At 30.5% G+C, this 9,696-nt stretch overlaps 1 long non-coding RNA gene across 1 annotated transcript in view; it reads left to right on the top strand.

Moving 5' to 3' along the window:
- The first annotated feature begins 8,505 nt into the window (after positions 1 to 8,505).
- Positions 8,506 to 9,696, top strand: part of LOC127279731 (uncharacterized) — a 36,014-nt gene continuing 34,823 nt past the window's right edge. The window contains exon 1 of the long non-coding RNA XR_007842682.1: positions 8,506 to 9,018. This is a non-coding gene — a long non-coding RNA (uncharacterized LOC127279731). The remainder of the gene's footprint in view (positions 9,019 to 9,696) is intronic.

Raw genomic sequence — 9,696 nt, 5'->3', positions numbered from 1 at the left:
AAAAAATTATTTTTTGTGCGTATCGTTCGGAAATCATTTTAAGTTAAAGTTTATGCTGTGTTTATTAAATTTACTGTATTTTTATCCGTGTATGCAAAGTGCGCAATATAATATAAATTAAATATTGTTCTACCCAGGAAAAAAAATTTATTAAATGCACCGTCTATAGTGTATCAGACATTTTAAGAATGCCGATTCATTATTAAGGTTTTTAATCGGAATGTAACATTTTCAATAGGAGTTCGTCCACGGAGAAAAAGAAAAAGTAATTTTTACTATTTTCAGAGTAAAACTGGACCAACTCGAAGTTTCTGCGCATCTCTGGCAATTTTTACTCCAAAAATAGTAAAATTTATTATTTCTGTAGTAAATTTTACTGTTTCCGTAGTAAGTTTTACTATTTCTAGAGTAAATTTTACTATTTTTGGAGTAAAAATTGCCAGAGATGCGCAGAAACTTCGAGTTGGTCCAGTTTTACTCTGAAAGTAGTAAAAGTTACTTTATAAAAGAAATCTTTTTTCTCCGTGTTTCAATGAGTAATTTTCTATATTAATGAAAAGTTTAATGAATTTTGAATTGGATCAAAAAATTTTAGGTTATGTTGTCATATTTCGCACAAAATTTAATAATTTTTAATAAACAAGCTTTGTAAATAAATTATACGCTGGAGTGTTAGATTTGCTTAATGCTTTTAAAATTGAAAAGATAAATATCACTGTCTCTCAACTTACAAGTAATGAGGAAGAAAAACTTGAAAAATGTAAATGATTTGAATTGGAGATTTCCTTTTAAGAATGCGGCGGATTCAATACAGATTCCGATCGATTCAAAAATATTGAATATAGGTTTTTATTTCCTGGGTATGTAGATCAACCAAAAATGTTCAAGACAAAAATTGTTCTAAACAAAAAGATCTACATCTTTGAAACCAAAAAATTGGGTCAGGAGCCCAATGTTGGGCCCTACAATGAAAAAAGTGGTTTTCTTAAATGAGACCACTAATTTTCAGTATTAAATTCGTAATTCCCATGAAATTCTACGTTCAGACATGTGATATAATTGCCCAAAATTTTTCTACAGATAAATAAAATTTGAAAAATCGCATCTAATGCACTAATTTTCAATATCCATTTCAGAATCTAATTCTGTGATCTTAAAAACCCTCCAAGATGCGATTTTTTTAAAATTTATTTATATGTAGAAAAATTTTGTTCCCAATATTTTGGGCACTTATACCACATGTCTGAACGTAGAATTTCATGGGGATTACGAATTTGATACTGAAAATTAGTGGTCTCATTTAAAAAAACCACTTTTTTCATTGTAGGTCCCAACATTGGGTTCCGCGCCCAATTTTTGGGTTTCAAAGATCTTGATCTTTTTGTTTGGAACAATTTTTGTCTTGTATTATAAAACTGGGATGTTTAAAAATAAGAAAGCCAACAAATTTATCATAAAAAACTTTTAAGTTTCAATGAAAGTACTCTCTAAATATGAATCAGTGAAAAAGTCACTGGTCTCAAATCAGTTTCTAAATTCCAGCTATTTGAATCAGTGGTTTTCACTGACAGTTAATGACATTTCACTGGAGAATCAATTACTTTGACTGAAAATCAGTGAAATGTTACTGATTCAAATAGCTAGAATTTAGCGACTGATTTGAGACCAGTGACTTTTTCACTGATTCAAATTTAGAGAGTATACAGACATCAAATAAAGTCTATAAGCTTATTTGTATAGATAAGTATACAATGAAATATTTTCAAATAAAACTTCAAGATTGTTTACAATTCAATTTCATTGTGCCATATTTTGATCCGGATCTCATTTTTGACATAATTTCCGCATTGATTCCATATGTATTCGAACCACATGAAAATTTGAGCACACACGTGGTTATCATCATACAAAACTTATGTATACAATATATATATAGAATGTAGAAAGGCTTTCAGTAAGTTTATGCAATTCACGCAATAGTAATAAACAAAACTGGCAGACTGGAAGTAGGTCCATTTAATATGGACGCCCCCGCAAGCGGTTGCGTTGCGTTCCCGATCTAAAGAGGCGTTTCTCTGGCCCTTTGTCACCCGACAATCGATACCGCTGCATCTTATCACGATCAGACGCGGATACCACCTTTGGCCGCGAGGGAGACTCCTGCCCTTGTTCAAGCAAAGACGTCGGCTCGTTTGCCCGTTGCATTTGAGTAGCCATAATTCTCCGCGATTTTTATACTCTCAACTTCCAGCTGAAGAGCCATGAATGCCTTGCCTCCTTGTCCTCATCGTCATGAAAATCAGACCCCTAATTTCAACGCGATCGCTTATATATATATATATATAGATCAAAATCTATCGCAAACCATATAAGTTACATTATAACAAGAACGCGATATGTACCTCTTCTCTGATCATTTAACATCGTAAATTTAAGCTTTCCAATGTAAACTTTCCATCGCAAACATGTAGGGAAAAAAAGTTTGCGTGATTTTCATTTATTTGGTATATATAATATATGAATTCGACAACTACATGTGAAGAAATATACCACTTTAGAGGCTTTAATTATAATAATGAAGTTTTGAAAAAATTAATATCGAGGCGCACTCCAAATTTCAAATGGCCTAACACATAAATTCGATGGGTCTAAATGTCATACGGACTAATTAGTACTTAGTGTAATATGTATATGAACTAATTCTTATTTGGCCTAATCTTAATTTAATCTAATCCTCATTTCTACTAATCGTCAATTGTCCTAATTCTCATTCGGTCTAATCTTAATGGAATTCATAATTCTTATATTACGTCATATTTATCTGCCCTAATGATAAATTAGCCTATATTTTCAATAACCTAATACTTTTTTGGCTAATTTTCATTCGATCTAATCTTTACATCACCTAATTCTCATTTGGTCTAAACATTTCATGACCTAATTGTTATTTATTTTAATATTAATCTGACCTAATTTTTATTTAGCCTATTCATTTTTAGGCCTAATTCTTATGCGCTCTAAATTTTATCTCGCCTATTTCGCATTTGGCCTAATATATTACTATATTCTGATCCTCATTCGGTCTAATCTTAATGTAACCTAATTCTCATTTGGTCTAATCCTCATTTGATCCAATTCTCACTTGACCTAAACCTTATTTGTAACCCGCTCATGAACACGAAGCATGAGAGAGAATGTGACAAGCCATATTTTTGTTATTTTCTCTCTTATGCTTTGTGTTTATGATCAGGTAACAAATGAAAATTAGGCCAAGTAAGAATTAGATCAAATGAGCATTAGGTCAAATTAAGATGAGGCCAAAATAGTATTAAGTTATTGCAAATTTAGGTTAATTTAGAATTAGGATAGATAAATATTATGTTAAATAAGAATTAGGTTCCATTAAGAATAGACCGAATGAGAATTAGGACAATTGACGATTAGTACAAATTAGGATTAGATTAAATTGAGATTAGGCCAAATAAATTTCTAATTTCAAACTCTGGACTTCAGACAAGAAACTTTTATTAGGTAGTTTCCCAAAAGAATTTTTCTTTAAAAAAAAATGTTTACGTTAATAAACTGTGTTCTACTAACTTGTATTGTACAGGAAAAGTTATTGTATATAAAAATGAGTCAAAATCCTCTCCGTATTATAAATCGGAGTAAATTTATTCAAAAATTATAGGTTGAATTAATTTTGCTCTCGAACTAAATTAAATTTATTTGGTAAACTGTCAGTATGAACCAAATTTAATTGTAATTGCAACATTATTGTGAAGTTTATATGTATGTCAAAAAAATAAAAGATTTCGATACATTTTGGTTGAGTTTAAATGACGCACATAAACTAACAGAAATTGTTTTACAAGGTCAATTTTTATATGTTTGAAATAAATAAGTTCCTGTATAGATCAAACTGCTCTGGCCCCGGGTATTTTGACACACTTTGTATAAGATTCCAAATAAAATGTTTAAAAAAGGGATTTTTTTTTTAAAATAAAAACTAAAATTTTAAAGTAATTTAATTTTTTTATTTTCAAAAATATATAGATGCCCTCTAACCCTGCGTATATCTAAAATTTCCATTTGAACTGTTTCAGTAAACATATAGTATAAAGTTAAAAAAAATAATTTTCAGTAATTATCCTTCTTTTTTCATGCTTAAATATTCAAGGAAGAATTTTTATATATATTTTGAATTGAATATTGTTCGGTTAAAAAAATTTTTTTTGTATATAAAGTACCTGGTTTTACCAAACACCATATTAATTGCCCCGGCGACTGTCTTTACTTCCCCTCAAGAATGTAGTGTCTAAAAGTACGTCGACCATTAATCTATAATATTGCGGTTACGACGCCCTCAACATTGCGTGCAACTCTCTCATGTTGTATTTTCTCTTTTTAGAGACAAGCTTCATTGACTTGGAAGTTTCAAGTTTGTATATACACATAGTTTATCACGAATTTGTGAAAATCTTTATTTCATAACAAGATTATATATATTGAATACTATACTATTTTGTTGAAAATTATATATATGCCATTGAATAAAACAGTAGGTGTAAATTTAAAGAGACACAATAAACTACCCTCGTTTAAATATGTGTGGGGCATTCTATTTTAAACCGTTCAAAGACGATCGCGAGCAGAGCTTTTTTAAAGTGAATTTTATTTAAAAAAAAAGAAATTATTTATAAAATGTTATGTTATGTTATACATTTTTCAAAAACATATTTTGAGTCACTTTTATCTAAAAATGTCTGTAATAAACCACACGGAAGTAGAAACTAGAAAAACTGAATTTTTTTCACGTACTTTGCAAGAAAATTTAAGAAGGGGTGTTTTAAGAATTTAAGATATCTAATATTTGGTACTCGCAGAGGTCAGAACAAACCGAAATGTTATTTTTTAGATGTTAAATATTATTTCTCACTAAAATTATATAAAAAATTATACTTCTTTATAAGTTATCATTAAGGGATCTTTAAATGACATTCTAGCAAATAATTGAATACTAAAATGTTTAGATGATATAATACAAAGAAATAAGAAAATGCCCTCTTTTTGAAGAATCCTCGCCCATTGTATATATAAAAAGTGCAAAAGGCTTGCAGTTTTGGTTGACTAATCTTTCGTGTCTATAGAATCACCTATAAATTCTATTTTCGGGGAACGAAAAGCAGTTAGTCATTTACGCTGAGGAAACGAAGAATACCACAAAGAAAGGCGGCTGATCGCCCCTGGCGTACCTTTCGCGGTGTAAAAAGAAACAGTTGGTAAGGGTATATCTTTCGACGGTATATGAGCCAACAAGAAGGAAGAAAGAATGTGTTTTAGAGGAAGAAAGAAAAGGATTGTATATAATTACAGAGGACCGAAGCGGTGGCTAGACTTGCGGCTGCCTAATTCTTATTCGTGCCCTATAGGTATAGAAGTTTTGCCAACGCAATAGAGGGATTGGCAGACTTTATTCTCTCTCTCTTCTGTAAGTTTGCAATGGTTCACAACTTGTATTCATAAGTGCCAATTTATCAAATATTTACACCTACGTCCAAATTTTGTATGTCAATATTTAAAGGAACAAGAACAATTCCAATGAAATCGATTCTTATTGAAAATTTCATGAAGAACCAAGTGGCACGTAATGGATTTTTTTTCAGAAAAAAACAACCCTGCAATATTACAGGGTTTATTGTAATATGCTACTTGGGGAATCGATTCATTTGGAGTATTTTTTTTTTTTGATGCGGATTTATGCGTAAGACGAGTGCAAAGGAAGAGGGCGTCATACATATTAATGTAGATGTAATTATTGCTTCTATAAAGTCGTAAATTTAATTGAATGTTAAAATACTCCAGAGAAGTAATAATTTCACTTTCAGTATTACATCTGGATAAAGAATAGTTTAAAAAAAAAACAATATTACAACGTATTCTTGTGTTTATGTCTGTTTAAAAAATTACGCAAAACACCTAAAAAGGGACACCAACGGTAGTTTCGATATACAGATTTCAAACCAATTTGCCAAACTTTAAAAAAAAATTTCCGCCTATTTTAAAATTTGATAATTTAATGTGACATTTGTAATCATGATTCAGAAAACCCTTGAGTAATAATTCAATTGAAAGATAATTAACCTAATGTATTGTCATTAATTCATTAACCGACTGTTTCATCTCTAATTCAGAATAAGAGTAGCAGTATCCACGCGAGTATCCGGATCCTCTAATTTTAGGTTTGTACCGCGTCCATCGATATAATTAACAAACTGTAATCACTTCACCGGCTACTCTTTATATAGCGTAACGCATAAAGTAGTGCGGGGGTCCCCCGCGGCGTGGCATATGTGAAAGTAGATGTGAGATTCTGTTCTTACATATATAATTACATAGTAAATGATCGTCGCCTCAAGACAAGAATCAACAATTTTGTCTTGTGGTCTCACGCTCAATTTAATATAAAAATTTATTTACAAAAAGGCCTTCCTTTTTTTTTCTTTCTTGGCATATTTGACATCAAGAAATTTCTTTTTTGGTAATACAATTACTGACACTTTATAAATATAATATGTTATTTACTTGAAAATAATAAGATTTTTTTATGCGCAGAATTACTCAATATTTACAAGAGGGGAAAAATATTTTGCTTTGACAAAACAAAAACATACTGAGGAGCAGGAATTTCAACTTCAAAATTTAAATAACATCCCACACAGCACATTATATTTCCTAAACATTTCATGAATATTTCATTGAAATATTTGAAATATTTCAATGCAAGGTTCATGAAATGTTGAGGAAAACAGGAAAATGTCCGCCTATAAGAAATATTGCAGTGCAATTTTGCTGAAATATTACACTTTAATACTCCTGCAATATTACACATGAAGACTCTGCAATATTTAGGAAACATTTCAGCAAAATTACACGGCAATATTTCTTATAGGCGGACATTTCCCTAATTTCAGTAATATTTCAAGGACTTCGCATTGGAATATTTCAAAATTTCAATGAAATATTTCAGAAATATTTAGGAAATATCATGTGCTGTGTGGGATAATCTCTAATCCAATGCTTATGTGGTCTAATCTTTATTAAATATAATCCTTATTTGGCGTAATCGTCAATTGAATAATTTTCCATTTTTGCTGATCTGTCTTTAATTTATTAAATCAATTACTTGGTTTTTGGGGTCGCTGATTACGAATTCAATATCAGTTTTTCAAAATTCAAAATGGCGAATCCAATATGGCGGAGGATTATTTTAAAATGCTCAGATTCGCTTGAAACTGGTTACACGGGGGTTTTCTAGAAAACTACTTTCTTAAGAGTTTTAAATACGTTAAGTTTATTCAAAATTCGTCCGCTATTTTGAATTTTGAAAAACTGACATGAGATTCGTAATCAGCGACTCCGAAAACCCCCGAGTAACCAGTTTCAAGTGAATCTGAGCATTTAAAATAATCGTCCGCCATATTGGAACCGCTATTTTGAATTTTGGAAATCTGACTTCAGATTCGTAATCAGCGACCCCAAAAATCCACGAGTAAAAGGTTTTAGGCGATTCTGAATATATTTTATATTCCAACTAAATTTTTATTACGCCGCAACAAAATATGTTTATTTTGTTGGTCTTTTGTTGACAAAACAAAAGCTTATCGCAACAAATGCGGTATATGGCTCGAATTTGATGATAACATCTTTTTCAATATAACTTTTCAATTTATATAAACCAAAACAATATATTTTTAAAATAGGTACAGTCTTTTTTCTGCTTGTAAATGTTATATAAACACGTTTTACGGTTTCTTTGCAGTCTAAAATTCATCTGTGACTTTTGAACGCGCATTTCTCAAAGAAAATTATTATATCCGCACTTTTGCGGTAATTTGAAGCTACCAATGCGCAACAATTTCTGCGCAACATGGCCGAAGAATCTTCAACTATGATTGGCGACTGCGGGGCGGGCTATTTGAGCAGCGGTTGGTGGTTCTGCGCCGCGTGGCGCGAGTAATTTTGATCATGATTATACTAATTTCAAAGTGTACCCCTCTCAGAAGGCTTATATTCAACGTGGAGAACCGCAGTACACTAGCAGCTTCTCTACTATACTTTCAACATGATATCGGTTCGAGAAAATGTTCACGAAAATAAAAATATTCAAAAATTTAATATACATAAATATTTGTATATATATAAAATATTTGAAAATGAAAAGCTGTAATTCTTTTTTGTGTTGAGAATTTTAAATAAGATATAAAAATATAATAAAATGAAAATATGTGGAAAGATATTTTATTTTGTCAAGAGAGCTTGTAAATCCACTTCAGTTATTGCTATTAACCTCAGCTATATATATTGAACCATAATTTTCCCGCGTTGTTAGTGAGGCGAGCAAAAGGCCCTCATTTCTTCCCCCCTCACTGGTTCGATGCCACCGCTCGACTCATGGTTGGCCAACGGTGGGGGCTAAATTACCACAATTTTGTACTTTTTAACCTGAAAAAAAGAGGATAATTTTTGGTGGAAACGCAACAATTTTATCGGCCGTTGTTATGTGAGAGATCAGTTGCAACTTACTGCTGCTACGCGTTACACCTGCCAACATCGTTCCCTTTAAATAAATTTTCAATTCATTTCTTGCAACATTGTGTGTCACACTATTTACATATATAGTCATTTTCATTATTTGTCAGTTTCTTCAATATTCCAGTTAATTTTTGTGCTTAGTTTATATAGCTATTTTTCATTTTTAGCCATCTTGAATTTTATCAACAATAAAAACCACGTGGTTACGTTGACTTGATTTTAAAAATGGTTGCCAAAAAAAAAATGTGCCTTTTTTAATAGAAGAAATTTACACCAGTCAGGAGAAAGATTTATATATTTGAAATTTTTCATTATTATGAAATTTTACTGACATTTTTATGAGTCAGTCTTATTATTACAAAAGTTACACTGGATGTATAATTATAAATTTTGTGTGTTACGTGCGTGTTATTTGGTTATAACTTGGTAAGTCATGTATATAGGTAGTGCATTATTTATTATTTTTGGTGTAGGACATGTTTAATTTGTTATTGCAAATGGATAATTAAAACTTTTAAATAATGCTTTATTAATGCTTTATTAATTATTATAAAATTTTAAAATATTTTCTTATTCACATTAAACCATATTTAACAGTTAACTTAAGGTTATGTGATTATTGTTATGATTTCACAAATAAATATTCTCCGCAGAATTTTTGGAAAATACTTGATTGAATTAAAATTTTATAGAGGACTCAAAAATAGTATAAGGATTCCTTGTCATGTTCCAGAGTTTATTAAAATTTGTTCAAAAAGTTTATTTTTAAAAAATATCGGCACTAAAACCCAGTGGAAAATTGCCGCAATGGTAACCATTGGGCCATTATGGGACCAATATTGGGCCACTCTTTTGCCAATTGTAAATTTTCCACCGGAAATTTTGGTCAATTCCTCAAATATGCATTTTCTTTAAAAATAATTTTTTTTTAAATTTTTAATAAAATATGGCACACAAAAACAAATGTGGCACACAAAAACAAATGTGACGCACTCTGAAGAAAGATATCTTAGAAGCAAAATATTATAGGTTATGTTTAAAAATTTCGAAGTGAAAATACACATAGAGGATCAATTTTTAATACAAATTATTGATATTTAAGTC

This window comes from Leptopilina boulardi, unplaced genomic scaffold (assembly GCF_019393585.1).
Source record: "Leptopilina boulardi isolate dan_hultmark-lab unplaced genomic scaffold, ZJU_Lbou_2.1 LbouV2_223, whole genome shotgun sequence".
NCBI lineage: Eukaryota > Metazoa > Arthropoda > Insecta > Hymenoptera > Figitidae > Leptopilina > Leptopilina boulardi.
This window is presented reverse-complemented; position numbering and strand designations above follow the sequence as displayed.